General features: G+C 46.7%; 1 protein-coding gene across 7 annotated transcripts in view; it reads right to left on the bottom strand.

The window, feature by feature from the left end:
* BACH2 (BTB domain and CNC homolog 2) overlaps nt 1-20,560 on the bottom strand; it is a 373,875-nt gene that overhangs the window by 27,518 nt on the left and 325,797 nt on the right. The window lies entirely within an intron of this gene.

The raw sequence follows: 20,560 nt of genomic DNA, 5'->3' as shown, positions 1-20,560 counted from the left end.
TATCTTCAGGGGGTGAGCCTACTGTCATGCGCTGCTCCTCCATTTCACTGGACACAGGTCGGGAATGTGCTGTTTATGCAGGGCGTGTGCACGCGGGCATGCGTGCATGCACACGAACATGCAGAATGACTTCGTTAGAAATATGCCGCCTAAGGCCAGGTGTTTTTTCAGATGGAAATGGATGAAACCTCCTGGTGGTCAGGGCAGGCTTCCTTGTGTGTGTCTGTGTTCAGTCACTCGGTCGTGTCCAACTCTTTGCCCTTAACATATACACAAACCCATGCGTCCTCTAATTTCTTGCAAGCACTGCTGACCCCATAAGAAAGGGAAGGGAGGCACATTCAGGAATCACATGTACAAAACAAATGAAAGCAGGGGTCATGGGGTCCTTGCTGGAAGCTATAGTAGCAGTGATTAAAAAAATCTCTGCTAGGGGAATAAATGTGGAGCGAGATAAACCAGCAGGCTTGGTAGATGACTGCCACAGGAACAGAATTCAGCACAGCACACAGAGCCCAGACTCTTGTGAGGACCTGAAGCTGTTTTCAAAATTCAGCTCAGACATCGCTCCTCTGGGAGCCCACAGCAGACCTCCTAGAGGTCGAATGCCAGCATCCTCTCAGTCCCCACGGGCGGAGTAAGGAAATAACTTGGTCTTCCCCACGGCAGCACTGATTTTATAGCATTGCACCTTGTCTTTTTAAAATCTGTTTGGTTACACCAGGTCTTAGTTGTGGCATATGGGCTCTTTAGTTTCAGCATGTGGGATCAGGTTCCTGACCAGGAATTGGGCCCAGGCCCCCTGCACTGGGAGCTTGGGGTTTCAGTCACTAGACCACCAGGGAAGTCCCTATATCACTGCATTCTAAGGGAATGCCTTGTAGGTAAATTTCTTAGATACAGAGATGACTGGGATTTTAACTGCTAATATTTTAAAAATACTTTTAATAAAAACCTACCACAAAAACACATGACTGCCAGACCCACATTACAGTTCTACAAAGGCAATCACTGCCACCTCCCTCTTATTGTACTTAATTGTGTCTTTCTACCAGTGGACAGCAAAGTTTCTTCAGATCAGGGGCTTTTTAATTTTTCTTTGTGACCCTGAATCTAACTAGGGTCTCTAAATATCTGCTAAAAGCTGGTATATTACTGAATATGTCAGACAGAAGTTCAACTGAGCCCCTAACATAAAACTACAGTGTCGAGAAAGTGACAACACAGCCTGTTTGGTGAGTTTGGTCTCAGACTGCTTTTGGAGAAAGGCCTTGTGTCAACCAACAAACCATCCCAATTAACAAATCAACAGTGGGCGGGGGCTTATCTGCTGTGTCCCCTAGAATCTGTGGGCTTCCCCTGTGGCTCAGCTGGTAAAGAATCTGCCTGCCATGTGGCAGACCTGGGTTTGAGCCCTGGGTTGGGAAGATCCCCTGGAGAAGGGAAAGGCTACCCACTCCAGTATGCTGACCTGGAGAATTCCATGGACTGTATAGTCCACGGGGTCACAGAGTCGGACACGACAGAGTGACTCTCCCTCACTCACTCACCCCTAGTGCCCATATCGAAAGGGAGCACATCTGACCACGTCTGTTCTACTAAGTTGACATGGCAACAGATTCAGCACATGTATGTTTTATGTACTTTTCTCCCAGGAACCTTTAAAAGGGGGTGTAAGGTAAGGGAGTGCATATTGATAAGTAACCAAAGAAGGTTGCCAAGAGTGTCACAGGACCCATTTCTTCATTGTAACACGGCTCCACCACAAAGAGAAAGTGGCAGAATCATGACAGCTTTGATTCCTTCATCAGGAAGTGTCCTCTGCTCCCCCCCAAGGCAATCTGCCAGTTGTGGAGTGGATGATACACATCTTGAGTTTTGGCAGATGCGCTCATTACATGGGAAATCTGGGAAACTCATCTCAATGCTATTTATTTATTTTTTTATACAGCACTTCTTACATTCTCATCCCAATTTTTTAAAAAAATCTTGATGTGGTCTGAGTAAGCCGCACCACTGCCCCCATTATAACTGCGTTAAAGAAGATTCCTAAAGAAGCTAAGAGACATCCATGGGTATCACTAGATCAGTCCTGCGAGTCACCGCCTGCCTCAGGGCAGCAAGGAGCTGCAGGAAGCTCTCTGCTCAGGGCCAGGCCGTTGCTTAAATGTAGGAGTGGGGCCAAGGATGCCAGTGAGCACAGTCTCCACATCCCAAACCAGTTCACCAATCCTTTTGGTTTCAGGAGACATGAGGAGCTTGAAATGATGGTCACATGGTCACGAGCAAGTCAAGAATAAACACAGGGTTGTAAACTGTCATCAAGCCCAGGTCAGAGGAAATGGTGTCCTCACCATGAAATCTTTAGCGACCATAATTAGCTCTTCCCTCCCATGAGGTTAAGTCATGTTTTGTTATATTCAATTTTGCTACATTTTGTTCAGCTTCTGTGTGCAGGGTTTTGTCTAGTAAATCAATTATTATTCACCAAGCTCCTGTTACTACCTAGCACCATTCTAGCTGGTTCTCCTAATGTACTGGAAGGCAGGCAGGATTGCAATGCTTTTTGTAGCCAAGGAAACTGAGAAGCAAGGAGATGAAGGGATGCATCCGAGGTCACAGAGCTCGTAAGTGGAGAGCTGGGATTCCAACCAGTGCTGTGAGGAATGGTTAAATCTAAGACTCAGTACTGTCCTTAATACACTCAGGATTTAGCTTAGAAGAAGAGATATATGAACAGTAAGTTAATTTTAAGTTTAACATTTTCATGTTAACACTGAAAGGGCTGAGCATCCAGTGGCTAAGATTCTGAGCTCCCCAATGCAGGGGGCCTGGATTCAGTCCCTGGTCAGGGAACTAGTTTCCACATGCTACAACTTAGAGTTCACATGCTGCAACTAAAGATCCAGCAAGCCGACACTGACCCAGTGTAGCCAAAACAAAAACAAAAAGCCAAAAAAAAAAAAAAAATGGAAGGGCTGTCACAAGATGACATGATAAGGTGTCAGCTGAGAAATCCTGACCAGTTCAGAAGAGGAGATGGCTGAGGTCCATATGATCCCTTGAACACGTGTAAGCAGGACACCTGGAGTGCACTGACTTGCCTCCAACAGGGTCGGATCTGGGCTTCCCAGGTGGCGCTAGAAGTAAAGAACCCTCCTGCCAATGAGGGAGGCATGAGACCGGGGTTCCATACCTGGGTTGGGAAGATCCTTTGGAGCAGGGTACAGCAACCCACTCCAGGATTCTTTCCTGGAGAATCCCATGGACAGAGGAGCCTAGTGGACTACAGCCCATAGGGCCGCACAGAGTCAGACATGACTGAAACAACTTCACATACACAACACGCACACACAGGTCTGATCTGGGTCAAGGGTTGCTTTGATACAATGGGTACCTTCTGAATTGCAACACCCATCCCCCCCAGGAGCCCATCTCTGGTGCATGCAGGCTAGTGTTAAAACAGGCAGAGGCTTTCTCAGTATTGGTTTATCCCCCATCTTGAGTAGCTTGCACTGTCTTTCCACTTTCAGGAATCATTTAACCTTGCACTGTCCTCATAAAACAAATGTCCAGGTACCGATGACAAATATCCAGCTACCAACGTGAAGCTGGATGTTTATGAAACTGGGCCACAAGCATGCACTGTTGTTTATGCTCTATTTGTAAGAAATAAGGCTCTGATAATGGGAAAAATAAGATGGGGGCAGGAGGAATCACACACAAAACTAATGACCCATAAAAATGTTATTTAAAAAGGTAATGATCACCAAGTTACAGTGGAATGAAGTAACCGAGAAATAGCAAGCCCGTCCCAGCTCACTGGTGTTAATGGAGCTGTGTTCCACTGCTCTAAGGGAAGCAGACACATCTAGGCTCAAAATTATTAGTCAGGAATGGTCTAAAGGAATGATGAACAAATGCAAAATACAGTATTAGGGACATCTGGGATAAGAGTCTCGCATTTTGAAAGTAATATTTAGGTTGGATCATTTTTTTTTTAATTCTTTTTTTTTTTTTGGCCGTGCCTCGAGGCATGTGGGATCCTAGTTCCTGATCCAGGGCTAGAACCCATGTCGCTTGCAGTGGAAGTGCAGCGTCTTTACCACTGGACTGCCAGGGAAGTCCTCCTTGGCTGTTGGATCGTTTTGAAGAGTATTTTTTCCATCACATGGTGTGCAATACGCACTGTGCTACAGATGAGACTGGCAGACACGCTGGGCACAGTGGAGTGTGCCCTGTGGGACCGAAGCCCACGAGAGGTCCGCAGACCACCTCGCCCTACTCTCTGGGTCCCCCAAGGAGGCGGTGACCCCAGCCAGCAGCTGGCACACACGAGGCAAGTGGCACTGACCTTGGGTTTTGGGTCTGAAAGAAACAAGGTCGGGCCACCAGACGTGTGCCCTGTGGTGTGCACCCACGTGCCACCCGTGGGTTGGAAATGTAACCCACTGAAGCCGTGAGCCTCCATCCACCCTCTGTTCCCCCAGCGTTCTGATGTCCGATCTCTCTGCTGGAGAAGAAAGGAAGAGGAAGTGATGAAAACGTGGCGAGCAGAGGGCATGCTTAGGGGCTGTTAGCAGGCCTAGGGGGTTTATTCTCTGAGAATGTGCCCCGTGTGCTGCTGGGCAGAGCTGGTGAAAGGAAACTTCTCTACACTTTCATTGCTCTGGACTATTAGAGCAATCAGGCAGTTGGGCTGCAGGCATAAATTGAAAATAGGGTTTGGGAATTTTTATGAGACATGAACAGCATTCCATACTCAAGTCATGTGATGAAGGTCTCCTCTGATGGTTCTTTTAGTTTTCTTTTTAATTTTTTAAGTTTTAAGGCTGCACTCTATAGCATGTGCGATCTTAGTTCACCAATGAGGGATCAAACTCTCGCCCCCTGCATTGGAAGGCGGAGGCCTAACCACTGGACCACCAAGGATGTCCCTCCTCAGCTGCTGCTGGCAGTATACATCCAAGGCTGCAGCACTGAGCCCACCTGCCCAAGGCTGATCAGACGGGTCAGGAGACCCGGGGACTGTACCCCAGGAGAGGGGTGGCATGTGCCCAAGGTTCCATAATCCCAGCATCACAAAACACAGACTCTTTTGTCTTCAGCAACATTACATCCCAGTGAAGCTGGACCTCTCCTCCACTCCCGGAGCGGGGAAGAGAAGGTAACAAAGCTTTGCGGATCAGTTTTTGAAAACACTGACTTGGGTTGTGTTTTCACAGCAAGGCACTTGTCAAATAAAGAGAACAGCACTGATGACAACTCACTCCTCCTTTCCGCCCCCGCACCACGCTGCATCCCATTCTGCAGGCTGAGGACTGATTTAGAGATGAAGCATCGCTTCTAATCTTAATTTTCTAAAATTAATATCCATATTATCACATGTGTCTCCCCAAAGCAGCATGGTATACAAGCATACTACATTCAGGATGTGTTTGTTAAATTAACCTCACTATTTCAACAGAACTTCTGGTTATTTTAATATTAATTTTAGTTAACGATAGAGCCAGAGAAATCAATCTGTTTCCATCCCTAAAGTAACAATACAAAAACTAAAGCAAGTTGATTTATATCTACAAGCATATAATTTCATATGGTGGGTTTTTTCAACCTATTAATCTATTTTTTAATCTATTCTTTTCTCTCCTGTGCAGTCTTGAATTGGGGTTTCCAGCCACAATATAAAGTTCCTCTCCTGTTTGTAAATCTGTCCCTGAGACTCTATCTGATCATTTAATCATTGACTGGCTTTTTTTTTTTGTTTATTCACTCATTCATTCACTGACTACATAGTGGGCACTGCCCATGCACTGTGTGACATCTGAGGGTAGCAGATCTTTCATCCAAATCCCAGTTCTCCAATGTATCAGGTAACCTGAGCTGCTTACTTAATTGTTATATGCTTCAGTTTCCCCAACTGTAAGACCACCGGTGCCTGCCTTGTAGTAAAACCTATGGAACAGCTTCTAGCATTGAGTAACAGCAATTATTATTGCTGTTATTACAAAAATGAATAATATATAGTCTCCTTCTCCAAAAAGCTAACATTTCACTGACCAGAGACAGATGTTCAGTACAAATGTCTAGAATGTAATGTAAGTATGTAACAGGTATTTCCAGCTTGCTGAGGCAGGACCAAGCTAGGGGTAGTTATTGCTAAGGGTGTCCGCAAAGCCTTCCGAGAAGAGATGGCCTTTGGAACGCTGAGCTGAAATTCATCACAATAAGAAAGGCCTGGCTCATTCTTCAAATGCCACTTTCTCGGTGAGGCCTTTCCTGGGCCTCTAATCACACCTGTCCTTCCAGCCCAGGACTGGCTATCAGACTTGCAGGGCCGAGTGCAAAGTGGAAGTGTGGTCTTATTGTTTGGAGGTTGGGAACTTCAAGATGATGAATGACATGGTGGGACTTCCTTGGAGGTTCAGTGGTTAAGACTCCACACTCCCAGTGCAGGGGGCCGGGGTTCAGTCCCTGGTCAGGGACCTAGATTCAGCATGTCCCAACGTTCATGCCACAACTAACGATCCCACATGTGGTGACAAAGATTCCACACATAGCAGTGAAGAGCCTGCATCATACAGCTAAGATCCAAATTAAAAAAATCTGAAAAGATGGTGACAAGGTCCTTCTGAGCATGGGACCCCAGGCAATGACGTAGGTCAGAAGCCCATGATCTGGCCCTATAAACACACACTTGCTGTCTGCGCACAGCTGGTGAAATGGTGATCTCAGGGGGGTGATGGCATCCGAGGGTAGAGCCAGTGAACTCCATCTGAGTCAAACTCCAAGAGTTCAGGGACACAGCTACTGGTATCATCAGTGCAGGTCAAGTGACTCTCATGAGGTTATGGGTACCTTGGCCTGAAATACAGTCAGCCCATGAAGAAACGTTTTGATTGGTGAAAAAAGAAAAGAAGATCATGTAGGTTCAGTGGACAGAGTCCTGCTTGAGTCTCCATCATAGAGTCATGATCCCACACTTGAGTCAGTTCACAGATCCAGATTCTTAATTCCCAGGAATTCTCCAGGAAGAATCCTATAATAATCTATGTTGCTGCTATGATTTCTTCTGGAAGGGTCTGCAGAAATGTATTGAATACATCTTATAGTTTTCCTAAATAATGAACTAATACAAGCTTTTTTAATTTCAAAAACTTCAACAGAAAATTATTCAGAAACTGTCTATATCAGAACCAAATCTATCTATATATCCATCCCTACCTATCTATGAACTGAAGTAGTTGTACTACTTACTTATTTAAAGATTTTTTTTGATGTGGACCATTTTTAAAGTCTTTATTGAATTTATTATAATATTGCCTCTGTTTTATGTTTTTGGTTTTTTTTGGCCATGAGGCATGTGGGATCTTGGCTTCCCGATCAGGGATCAAACCTGCACCACTTGCACAGGAAGGCAAAGTCCTGAACCACAGGACTGCGGGGAAGTCCCAGTAGTATTACTTCAATACGAAGGGAACAAGACCATGTCAACAGTTCTGGCCAAACTACTAACTTTGACTTCTATCATTTAATTTTAGTCTGATATTATAAACTCACATGCTGATTACTTCCTATTGGCTTTCAGATTCACATTCACTCTTCTTTCGCTTTTTCCTTACTTGCATTGAGAAAGAACTGACAGACATCCCTGTATCAGTTGGAGGTGTACCGTGTGCTGGCTGGATGGACGTGTACTGTGAAATGATGACCACAGTGGGTTCAGCTGACATCATCTTCCTGTGCTCCCCTGGCGGCTAAGAGGGTGACGGATCTGTCTCCATTGCAGGAGACCTGGGTTTGACCCCTGGGTAAGGAAGAGCCCCTGGAGAAAGGGATGGCTGCCTACTCCAGTATCTTTCCTGGAGAATCCCATGGACAGAGGAGTCCGGTAGGCTGCTGTCTATGGGTCACAAAGAGTCGGACATGACCGAGCAACTAACACATCATCTTCTCATATAAGATACAACAAAAAGAAAAAAAAATTCTCCTTATGATGAGAATTTTAGGATTTGCTCTCTCAGCAACTGTCCTGTGTATCACAATCATGCCCACTCTCTTTATGGTTCCTTCTCTAATGATGAAGCTAGGTTAGTTTTTGAGCTTTCTCTTTAAGTCGTTGGTAAAGAGGCTCCCTTGTCCGGTGACTCATTCTGCCCAGAGGGGGCACTGGCGGGAGATGCGAGGTGGGAGGAAAGCAGCTGAGGTTGCTGCTGCTTCTCCTTTTCTTCCCTTCCCTGGTGGGTGTCTGGAAGCGGTGGTCTCCCCCCGGATGCAGCCCCTCCTGCACGCTCAGAGGCCACCTCTATCCCTCCAGCCCTGGGAGTGGGAGCCACGACCTGCCGTCATCAATCACTGGCTTGAGTCTCCTTCCACTTCCTCTTCTTTCGGTTTTCCAACACCTGTCTCACCGATTCCCTGTCTCATGCCCCCTCTGTCTGAAACACCAGGCATGATTTCTGTTTCCCTGACTCAATCCTCATCCAGTTTACAGACCAGGAAGCCACATGAGGTGAAGCCCAGAGAGGTGAGGGATTTTCCCCAAAGTCACATGGCTGGTCAGCCAGGGCTTCACTAAAGCCTTCTGAATGCAGAGTTCAACTCTCCTCCTCTTTTCATTTAAAAAAAAATTTTTTTAAAAAAAAATATTATACTGGAGTATAGTTAACAATATTGTGAGAGTTTCAGGCGGACAGCAGAGGGACTCAGCTGCAAGCACACACGCATCCATTCTCCCCCAAAGCCCCTCCCAGGCAGGCGGCCCGCGATCCTCAGCAGGCTCCCTGGGCAGCACAGTAGGCCCTCGCTGACCATCCTAAATATCCTCCTGCTCCTTTCATACCGGCTGCTGCTTCTCCGAAGTGAACCACAAAAGAAGTGATATTTCACATGGACACACGGGACTGTAGGTTTTACTACATTCTCTAAAACGGTCACCTTTATACAGCTCTATCCAAAGGAGTCTGGCCAACTGGATGTGCTCCTTCCCCAGCAGGGAGAAGGGTGAATCTCCATCTGGTTCTATCGTCATTTACATGATTCAGATTCAGTGCCTAGATTTCTCCTGAAGAAGGACAGGAACTGCTAAGTCCCTTTGTTGCCTGATGAAACCTGGTAAATCAAGGGAGCTCTTCTATCACATAGGAATTTGATAAATCAGCAAAGCTCAGCTCAGCTTCAGTTCTTGGCATCTGGAAGGCATCAAAGCAGAAATGCCTTTCTGGTGGGGGGCCATGTTACACCAAAGCTTTGTTCCAAATGAGAAAGGCAGCCTGCTAAGGCTAATGTCTAGGGGGCATGTCACGTGACCCCTGCCTGTGTCCACTGACTCCACATTATTTGGGGGCTACCTAACAGTTGAAACTGCCCCTGAGGTATTTGGGTGAAGAGAACAGGGAAGGAAAGCAAACATTCATTATCGTCTTTCCTGGAAACTGCCAACGCTTTGGCCCTGCGAACCCTCACTTCACCGGGGTGGTTTTTACCTCCTCATCTCACTCCTTCATGTGTGGCCTTAATTATTTTCTCCTTCAGTTACCTGATAGTTATGTTTCCCAGCTAAATGACGGGCAAGAGCCACAGGTGATTCAAATAGAAGATACTGTATTCATATTTACTCTAAAAGCATACAATGAAAACAGAAAGTCTCTCTTCTGAAAGATTATATAATGAAGCTCACGGAGTGATTTTTAAAAATTCAATTTCAGTATAACTGTAGATCTTAAAATAGCTATAAAATCATAGTAACTTTTTACGTTTTTCAGTGTAAAATGAAAGTGAAAAGCATCCTACTCACTGGTAAACACGTAGTAAAACCTGCATCGAGGTTTACAGTTTCATTTGAAAAACCACCTCCAACAGAAAATTATTTTTTAAAAGATTTTAAAAAATTACCTAATTTCCCTTTGAATGACCCCCTCCCCTCTTTCAGGAAACCAGTGATCTTCACAGGCTAAAATTTTCTTGAGTCAAGGTTTGGTTTTACTTCCTAGACCCCTCTAGTCATTTCAAGCCAACCATCAACCATTTGATGTTCAACCAGATAACACGGAACAGCTTTTAAAGCTTCCAGTCTTGAGAAGTTCAGTTTCTCAGCAGAGCCTTCTAATGGTTCTTCTTGTGCCCAGTGGTGTCCCACTCTGGGACCCCATGACCGCAGCCTGCCAGGCTCCTCTGTCCATGAAGTTTTCCAGGCACGAATGCGGGGACAGGTTGCCATCTCCTACACCGGGGGCTCTTCCAGATCTAGGGCCTGAAGCGGCGTCTCGAGTCTCCTGCATTGGCAGGCACCACCAACGCCACCTGAGCTCTTCCTATTAAGCCAAAATTCCCATCCCTGAGCGGCTTCACGGTCACTTTTCACTTTCATGCATTGGAGAAGGAAAGGGCAACCCACTCCAGTGTTCTTGCCTGGAGAATCCCAGGGACGGGGGAGCCTGGTGGGCTGCCGTCTATGGGGTCGCACAGAGTCGGACACGACTGACGCGACTTAGCAGCAGCAACCCATCCCTGAAAGCTAACCAGTTACCAGCACCCCTACCCACATCACTGCCCTCCTCTGAAACATCTTGAGCTTGACTGCATCTCCAGCAAGATACCTGGACGGAGCAGATGCTGCAGTCACTAGATCAGAGGGCAGAACGACCACCTCCCTCCGTCTAGAGTCTACTTTCTACGAATGCGAAGCTTTATTTCACTGCCACTCACTACTCACGGTGCTACCAATGACCATCTCTGAGCGGCTGCCGCTTTTTTTCCCCTAGAATTTGCTACCGATAAGCCACAAGTCCATCTTAATCTTGCAAAACTGCTTTCTTAACCTGAGTGTACACCCGTGTCAACATTCAGAAACTGTTCTTATATAAATTGTTCTCCAGGAAAACTTTTTAAGATTCACTTTCTTCCTTTTTTAAAAACCTGTAATGCCGTATCTTCACCTCCAGACTTCCCGTGTTGTCCTGGGCTCCACGGTTTCTCAAAGATTTTGACCTTAACAAGTTGCACCATCATTATGACTATGTCTTTCCTGTCCTTCGGGAGACTTCATCCAGACGGGGAGCTCAGGTGTCTTCTTCGACCTGGGGTTTCCATTTCTTTCTCCGAGTTTTCCTCAGTTTTCCATCTACTGAACATTCTCTAAGACATACAGTACAGAGGTAATCCACGGCTCTCTGTCTTCCTCAATACTAAATGGTCAGCCCCAAGGAGTAGCTGTTGGCCCCCTTACCTTTTGCTCCACACAGGACATTTCTTTTATCTCTCCCTCTTTGAAAGGTCTCCACTCATTCTGAGCTTGGGTTTTCTTGATACTGTTTTTGCAGGTCCGGTATACCTTTCCATGGGCTTCCCAGGTGGCGCTAGTGGTCTTCACCACTTTACCCACATGCCAATGCAGGAGATGTAAGAGATATGTGTTCTATTCCTGGATTGGAAAGATCCCCTGGAGGAGGAAACGGCAACCAACTCCAGTATTCCTGCCTGGAGAATCCCACGGACAGAGAAGCCCAGCAGGCCACAGTCCATACGGTCACAAAGAGTCGGACACAACTGAAGTGACTTGGCACGCATACCTATTCATCGTTGTTCATATTTTCCTACGGTTCAAAAAAATCTGAGCAAAACAGAGAACTGCTGGCACAATTACCATCCTTTGTAGAAAAAAATAAAATAAAAAAGGTCCTCATCTGAACTTTGTTTTGGACATTCAGAGCCGTCCTGAGTCATTTTTCCCTGCATAGGCGTAATTTCTACATTTCTCTTATTTTAAAAAAGAATTTCAAAAGGTCGTGAACCCCAAACCAGAAAACTTCTAAAGGAAAACACAAGGCAGAAACTTCATGACACCAGATTTGGCAATAATTTCCTGGATATGACACCACCACAAGCAACAGAAGCAAATAGAGGCAAATGGGACTACATCAATTTAAAAACTTTTGTGCATGAAGAGACACAACAGAAGGACATCTCTGGTGGTCCAGTGGTTAAGAAGATACCTTGCAACGCATGGGATGTGGGTTTGAGCCCTGGTTGGGGAACTAAGATCCCACATGCTACAGAGCAACTAAGCCCCTATGCCACAGCTAGCGAGTCTGTGAATGCAATGAAAAAGCCCACATGATTCAGTGAAAATCCTACAGGCTGCAACTAAGGCCCGACGCAGCCAAATAATACATAATCTTAAAAAGACACAACAGAGTGAAAATGCAACTGATGGAATGAGAGACGAGATTGTGAATCATATATTTAGTAAGGGGTTAATATCAGTAATATAAGGAACTCCTATAACTCAACAACAAAAATCAAATTATTTGGCTTTTCTCAAAATGCAAAGGATTTGAATAGGTATTTTTCCAACGGAGATGGACAAACTGCCAACAAGCATATGAAAAGATGCTGAAGGTCACTAACCATGAAAGAAATGCAAGTCAAAACCACAGTAAGATACCACCTCTGACACATTAGGATAGCTACTATCAAAAAAGGACTATTTTTAAAGTAAGATGTTTACTGGACATTAGTATAGGACACTTAAAAATGGTTAAGATGGTAAATTCATGTTGTGCTTTTTAAAATCAAAATAAAAATAGGTCTTGGAATAATTATGGACTGTGAAAAACCTCCTTGTTGACGATCGTGCTCTCTAAAATGATGGTTTCTTCTAAGGGTCCTCTCATGTATACTCTTGCCAGTTCCTTTCAGTGAGTCAGTATTAAGACCAAAGTAGCAATTCTAGTCTTGAACTGTCTACCCTCTAAAGATGAAACCACCAATAGGGCAAATCAATAAGCGCTCAGGTATTCTGTTACTTGAGAATTCTGATAGCTACTTAGCTGAAGTTCCGCATCACGCGTCTCCTCTGCCCTGATTTTGTAAACGGGAGTTGAAACCTGAGCCGGTCATCACGCTGGCTATAGAATCCATAAGAAGCTCCTACTGCACGGTCAATGCTGCTTCTCTCCCGTTTCCTCCTACTTCTCTCTAGAAGGCTCCTGCCCTCGCGTTTCTCGACTCGCTTACAGCTTCTGGATACATGCTGCTGCTCTGCTCTTCTGCCCAGCTGGTCACATTTTCCATTTGAACAAAGAATTCCTGCTCATGGCCATATCTCCGTGTCATGCCCTTTTGCTCGCGCGGTTACTTGAGCCATCTAAGAAATTCTATTTATCACTCTGGCAATAATCTCCAGTTCAATTTCTCAATTACTCCTGCTTCACCCAAATAAGCATTGCTTCTGTCTTCCATTTCTTCTTGGTTTATCAAGTCATTCACCAAATACTGTGCACTTTCCTATCAATGTCAAACCCGCTTGCTTCCGCAATAATCAGTGTCATGAGATTAGCAGGATATTTGTCCCTTCCCCCCGCCCCCCACTTTCAGTTTAAAGCATGAACCTTATACACTGGAGGTCCTCAATAACTATTTGCTGAACTGAATTGAACTAACCCTAGTAATGCCTGCCAGGGCAAGCAGACAACTTGAGTCCTCCTTTCACATGACCATCTATCACATAGTTGAAGACATCTGTCATGCCTGGTTAGGGAATTTTTATTTTTTTCTTTCCTTTCAAGAACTGAAGTCATATTCTCCATCTGAAATAAAAACTGAAGAACAGACAGATCACATGTCTTCTGGAAAATGCCATTTTCTTCTTGACCTCTGGAAGCAAGTGGGTTTTACATTCCACTAACACCCCAATCGCTATGAGGACTCGGTTCCACCAAGGGAGAATCACTGGTCTTTGGTGCGGAAAATAATCTAACCCTGACAACCTAGGCAAGCACTGCCCATCTTTCATTTGCAAAATAGGAATAAATAAATAGGGACATGCTGAAGAAATTCAGATAATACATCTGAAAGGCTTTTGAGACACAAACACTAAAAATTCTAAAAAGATGTGTATCATCTTTTCAAACAGAGCTTTTCCATTTGCAACGGAAGTGGGTGTTGCCGTGGCTTACAGAAGGAACAGAGCTACAGATCTTGCCTTACGAGTATGGTTGAGATGACAGCAATGACAGTATTTCTACTGTCTTTAGTTTCCTCCATCTAAGTCCTTTACTATCCACCCTAAAACAGAAGCCAAGACATGCTGACTGGGTTTCCAAGGCTGTGCGGTAAGCCAGGGTAAACGCGTATATGGGAACCAGACGTTCTGCCAAAGAGACCGTGTATTCCTGATTTCGCCTCCCTCCTCCTGCTTCCACAGCGGGCTCTGGCGATGGGGAAGAGTCAGTGCTGATGCGATGCAGGCGCCATCTGTGGTCTGTGAGGACTTAAACAGTGGCCACCGACCTTCCGTATGTGAGCGGACCACGGCTGCCCCAGAGTTAACGGACTAGCAGACGGGAACACACCGCTTTGTGGGAACCAAGGCTGCAGAAATCAGCATGAAGCAACACCCACACTCCTCGAGCGGAGCACGAAGTCAAGCCTGTCACCCAGCTGCTCCCCCCCAGTTCTCACCTTATCTCCATGTGAGTCCCACCATCAAAGGAGGGGTGAAGAGGGAGCCGGCTCCATCCATCCGCGTGGCCAAGGCTGCCATTTTGCCCGGATGGACTGGGCTCTTGCCCTGCGGCCTTCCCCAGCCCCCCGTGGGAACGAGGGCACCAGGCTTGCAAATGACATCAACGGTCCTGGATGTAAGCCTCCAATGAGAAGGGCGGGATGTCCAGGATGGAGACTATGGAGCATGAAGGCAGGGGCCTCTTCTGACATTTTTTTTTGGGGGGGGGGCCATTGCACTTGGCATGCATGAGGGATCTTAATTCCCCAACCAGGGATTGAACCGGTGCCGCTGCGTTCAGTATGTGGAGTCAACCACTGCACCGCCAGGGGGAAACCCCTAGGGCCTATTTTGGACGGTGGAGTCACCTCTGGTGGCCCTGCTGCTAAAGCAGGTGAGGCAGAAATTTCCACCAACGACTGGCAGGCTGTGTCCAGTTTCTGTGGGGCTGAAACACACTTTTCACGCTAACTCAGGGGATGGTGAGAAAAGGAAATAAGCCACAGGTGCATCCAGAATGGCCCTTGGAGGCTGTCCTGGGCCACCTACTTTGAATGTGGCTTGGAACTGTGATGAAAGACCTCTTTACTTACAGCCCCTAAGCAGGGAGACAACTTTTTCTACTCTAAAGGAAGATATCTTCTGAATCCTGAAAACAAACTTTTGATTTCTGAGAGACACCAAATCTCAAGGATAACAGCTGTTTGGGGCGAATCAATGTATTTCAGAACATACCTTTAAGGATGCGAGTTCAGCACCTACAATACTTGGTTGGGGGTGTTCCAGTATTTTGATGGAATTTTAATCCTCAAAGCTGGAGATCAGACTACAATGGAAGACAAGCCCTCCGGTTTCCTTGCTCTATTAGAGCAGGAAATATTCGGCTCCTGTGAGTTTGGACCCTAGAGCTCATCCACAGCGGATGACCAGCAGCCTTCCAGTCCAGCGGAGTTTGAAAACCTCAGCCATGCTAGCAGGTGTCTGGACGGCACGATCATTTCTTTAGCAAGTGTAGGAGGCCAGGGCTTAAGAATCTCTGGGCAGGGTCATCTTCGGGGTAAAAATACTGAGGCCGAAAGCAAAAGGGAAAACTCATACCACTTCTCCTGTCCTCTCTGCTGACACCACCTCGCCTCTCTCCTTCACCCTGATGATCTTCCTGGGTCCTCCATCCCAGGGAGGCTGAAGAGTCTTTGGGTAAATGTTCCTGACATGGACTGTGTTTCCAGTAGCGATGACCTGCTTTAGAGAGCAAACTGTATGCTCTTCCATCTGACCTTCCAGATTCCTCCCAAACGACTCCCCTTTCAACCTCATCTTCAGTTATCCTCTTGAGCCTGACCGCCAGCCTTTCTCCGCTTCTAGCATTTGCTCAAGCTGTGCTCACTGCCCAGGTCCATTCTTCACATTGCTTTACTGATGCCCAATGTACCCATGAAATCTAGGAAGGACAGGGGGCAGAGTGTCCTTCAGTATGGAATGCACGGCCAAGGGAAACCGTTGTGAAGGAGGTGGCGATTAAACTGGATGCCCACCCCCTCACACACACTCTGGACAAGAGCTGCTGCCCACAGACCCCCAGCTCTGGCATTCAATCACATGAGTACATGAGTGCTGTTTTCCATTGCTACCTGAATGTTGTGCCTTTAAAAAAATTTTAAATTTTATTAGTAATGTGCTGATTTTTGCTGTAATAAAAGTGATTCAATTATACATGTGTATATACATATTATTTTTCATATTATTTTCCATTCTGGTGTATCACAGGATACTGAATATAGCTCCCTGCGCCGTCCAGTAGGGCCTTTTTTGCTGTTTATCCATTCTGTATAAGAGTCTGCATCTGCTGATCCCAAACCCCCGGCCTTCTCTCTCCAACCTCCCTCTCCCTTGGCACCTATAAGTCTGCTCTCTCCGTCTGTGAGTCTGCCTGTTTCATAGATAAGTTCATTTGCGTCATATTTTAGATTCCACATGTAAGTGATGTCATATGGCCTTTGTCTTTCTCTTTCTGACTTGCTTCACTTAGTATGATCATCTTTCAGTTCAGTTCAGTCGCTCAGTCGTGTCTGACTCTTGGCGACCCCATGGACTGCAGCACGCCAGGCCTCCCTGTCCATCACCAACTCCCGGAGATTACCGAAACTCATGTCCATCGAGTTGGTGATGCCATCCAGCCATCTCATCCTCTGTCGTCCCCTTCTCCTCCTGCCCCCAATCCCTCCCAGCATCAGGGTCTTTTCCAATGAATCAACTCTTCACATCAGGTGGCCAAAGTATTGGAGTTTCAGCTTCAGCATCAGTCCTTCCAATGAACACCCAGGACTGATCTCCTTCAGGATGGACTGGTTTAGGTCCATCCAGTTGGCTGCAAAAGTGTCATGCCTGTCTCGATAAGAAATTCCTAAAGGTCTGCTTTTATGGGTCATCTACATGTATTCTAATAAAATCTCAAAAATATCTGCATTGTAAAGAAGAGTTTGTTGTTTCTTTTCAGAAGCCAATAATATCATCACACGTTTTAAAGGAATTCACAAAAGGCCACATTTTCACCTCTGTTGGATGATACAGTATTCACAAAAGGTTAAATGATAGGAAATTAGTAGGTCACAGAGAACTACTGGGGTCATGAGGACTTTTGTGTACATCCTAGGTATCTTGTATCAACAATAATCAATCCAAAGATATTTACCTGAGCATTTGCTGTGCTGGGTGCTGAGGTAAACAGACAGTCTTACCCTGGAGGAACTCATGATGCATTATCCATAGTTGGGGAGAGCAATTAAATGTTAAACTATACATTGTCCAGACTCCCGGTGTGACAGACAGTGCGAGAAGCAGGATGGGTCTGCCGGGCTGTGTGATAGCCTCTAGCACTAAACTTGAATGAGGGCAGGCTGGAGGACGGAAGCGCACACGACCCATGCCCTCCGAATACTACGATCATGACCACGGCAGATGTCAGAAATAGCCTCGTGGCCATCTAGAAGAAAAGATCTTCCACAAGCATCTTGTATGTCACACCTTTGTCTGCCAGAGAGAAACCACGGCCCTCCACCCCATCTGCATGAAACTTCAGCTGGCCCTCCTAAAAGGGACGCCAAGGTAGAAACAGAGATGATCTGTCAAGAGAGGCCGGTGGTGCATAGAAAACCACAGAACACAACAGATGGGGCTTCGGGGGCACCTGCGCACCATCGCCGTAGGAACTGCAGGAGCGGGAGGCTGGTCTGAACGTGGGGGCTGGGAGAGTCACGTGGACGAGCAGCCCTGTTTCTTAGGATGCCAAGTGAGAATCGTAGGATTTCACATCTGGGGGATGGGAGGGAGCTTCTAGATAAACTTGAGAAAAAGCAAAGTCAAAATCCTCTTTTACAAACTAAAGGAGGGAAAACGACATAGCAGGGAAGACATTTCAGAAAGTCAAACAGGAAAAAACAAAAGAATATAAGGTAACGAGATAAAATGATGAAATGTCTAAGAAGCAACTGCCATCAGCAAAAGAAGCCGGGCAGGGTCAGAGGTCACAGGTCGCTCCGGGGGACAGTGGGTGTCACGGAGGCCCTGTGAAGCCCAGGGTCCCTCCTGAGGGCATGCCGTCCTGCCAGCCCTGGGGCCGGGACTTGAGCCTCCCCATTCCCAGCTCTGCCCCTGAAGCCAAGCGCTGCGCCGGCCAGAGGCACAGACCGTCCGACACCCTTGCTCTTAGTGGGAAGGGAATCCAGTTTGCTCCTCGCCACGGTCACAGAGCCGACACCAAACACTTCCTCTGGCATATGGAAGGAACAGAATGTCAAAGGGGGTTTTTACTCCACCTGACCAGATAATTAGGTAATTAGCACCGTTAACCGGCAGGGCACAGACAACGTGTATATGTGTATCTCTAGGGAGGCATGTTTTTCAAAAATGTACCATCAAGTGCTTTTTATTACACTTTTTTTTTTTCCTGGAGAAGCATTTCATTTCTCAAAAAGGATGCTGGGCACGTTTCCTGTCCATCCCAGTATGGCCCTTTCTCACTGCGTCAAGCTGGACTGCAAACAACGAAGAAGCTGTTTCTGATCCCCCACGGATCTTACAACAAACCCTGCGGTGCTGGCTGGCTCCTTTCTTCCCTCCAGGCACCCCCCACCCACCCTGGCTGGGGGACACATTTCAGGAACGCTGTCTTGCTGAAAAATAAAAAAGACCAGGAGAGGGAGCACCAGAACACAAGAGGGGTATAGATCTGGGTCTCAGGGCAAGTCGGAGAAGGAGAACGGGGCAAGGAGAAGCCAGCTGCCTCAACAAATAGATGTGGAATCTGAACGGTGTACTTCTCAGGGCGGGAGGAACGGGAATTTGGGATCTGTTACTTGTTCACCACACCGAAAACATTTCCAGCCAATCATAACAAAAGAAAACCTAAAAGGCCATTTCATTTGCTCTTCATTCATCCTGGATAATAACATTATTTCATCAACTGCTCTATCTGTTGTTGTGGGGTCCACCACTAAGTCTGTACGTGCAGAGGGAGGATTCATTCTGATTAGGCTTCTCTCCTGCGTGCTGAATTTCCTTCAGCTCTGAGGGGAAGAGCGATATAAATACTTTAAGAGACTTAATGCACTTTACTTGTATAGTATTAATAACACTCTGGGCTCCCCTGGTGGCTCAGTCGGTAAAGAGTCTGCCAGCAATGCGGGACACTCGGGTTCAATCCCTGGGTTGGGAAGATCCCCTGGAGAAGGAAATAGCAACCCACTCCAGTACTCTTGCCTGGAGAAATCCATGGACAGAGGAGCCACAGACAGTGGGCTATAGAGTCCATGGAGTCGCAGAAAAGCTGGACACGACTGAACGATTAACACTCGCCTTTCACTTTTCAAGAACACCTTAGAGCGGGCACCTTCCCTGGGTCGTGTGAGTTCACTTGCCACTTAGTGATGTGGGAGCACCTGTGTCAGCCTGGCGAGCGTCCAGTCTCACCTGGAGATCAGTGGGCCCCAGTTGCACCGCAGTCCTTGGTTGGAGGAGGTGTCCGAGCTGGGGCCTGTGACACCTGGGACGCAGCAGTGAGCTCAGGCGTTCTCCCTCGGGCTTCACGCTGTGGGATGCTGGCTGGTGACCACCTTGGCAACGCAGGGCACAGACCTCTCTGTCCCTTACCTAAGGCATACTGCCCACCTCCCACGGCTCCACAGTCTCAGGTGTTGGGGGAACAATGAATAAGGAAGGAAGGGCCCTGGTCTGAGATTCTAGGCGGATGGGGCAGAGACAGGTCAGCAGCCTGATATTTATAAATAAGAGCTGGAATGGAGGAGAGCCTTTATGCCCTACCAGCATACCAGGGGCTGGGAGAAGGCATCTGGTTCTGAGGAAGTGACACCCGGGCTGAAGCCTGCAAAAGGAACTGGTGGATCCTGCAGACACAGGAGAGAACCCAGCGCTCCGCAAGGGGTGGCAGGAATACAGCTAGGGTGGGATGCTGGGGTGTGGGGGTGTGGACAAATGAGAGGGACCACGAGCAGGGAGAGCTGGCGATGTGTGAGGACCCAAATCAGGACTGAGAATGATTAAAAGAGGCTCCCAGGGCTTCTCACTCACTCACCAAAGCCACAATCTGGACACCGCATCAGTGACCGTAAGGTTCCAATCGGAAGCTGCTTGGGACCGACATCACACCTTTCCTGAGTGATGATTCCAGCAGGAATTAAGGTTCGCAGGAGTCACCAAGGTGGTTCAGGACTCAGAGTCACAAATTATTAGGGAGGATGTGGCTCCGAATTCTGTAGCCGAGAGCTTTCTTTAAGGGAAGACAGCCATTGATATTTAAGCTACTGCCTGATGTAGGGTTTTTTTTTTTTTTTAAAACAGCCAACTTGCCCAATCAATCATTCTGGTCTGGCAATGAGAAGGAGCTGAAAGTTCTTACAGAACTTGAATTTAGAAATTTAAATAAAGATGAATGGCAGAGAGACAGACTAGTAAAACATGAGGTGGTGTGTTGAAAATAGCAATGGTCACAGATGGGGAAAAGGCAACCTTCCTCCTGGTCATTGAGTCTGGTGGTAA

Source organism: Odocoileus virginianus, chromosome 19, assembly GCF_023699985.2.
Source record: "Odocoileus virginianus isolate 20LAN1187 ecotype Illinois chromosome 19, Ovbor_1.2, whole genome shotgun sequence".
Classification (NCBI taxonomy): Eukaryota; Metazoa; Chordata; class Mammalia; order Artiodactyla; family Cervidae; genus Odocoileus; species Odocoileus virginianus.
Note: the sequence above shows the minus strand (reverse complement) of the source record. Positions and strands in the feature narration are given on the sequence as shown.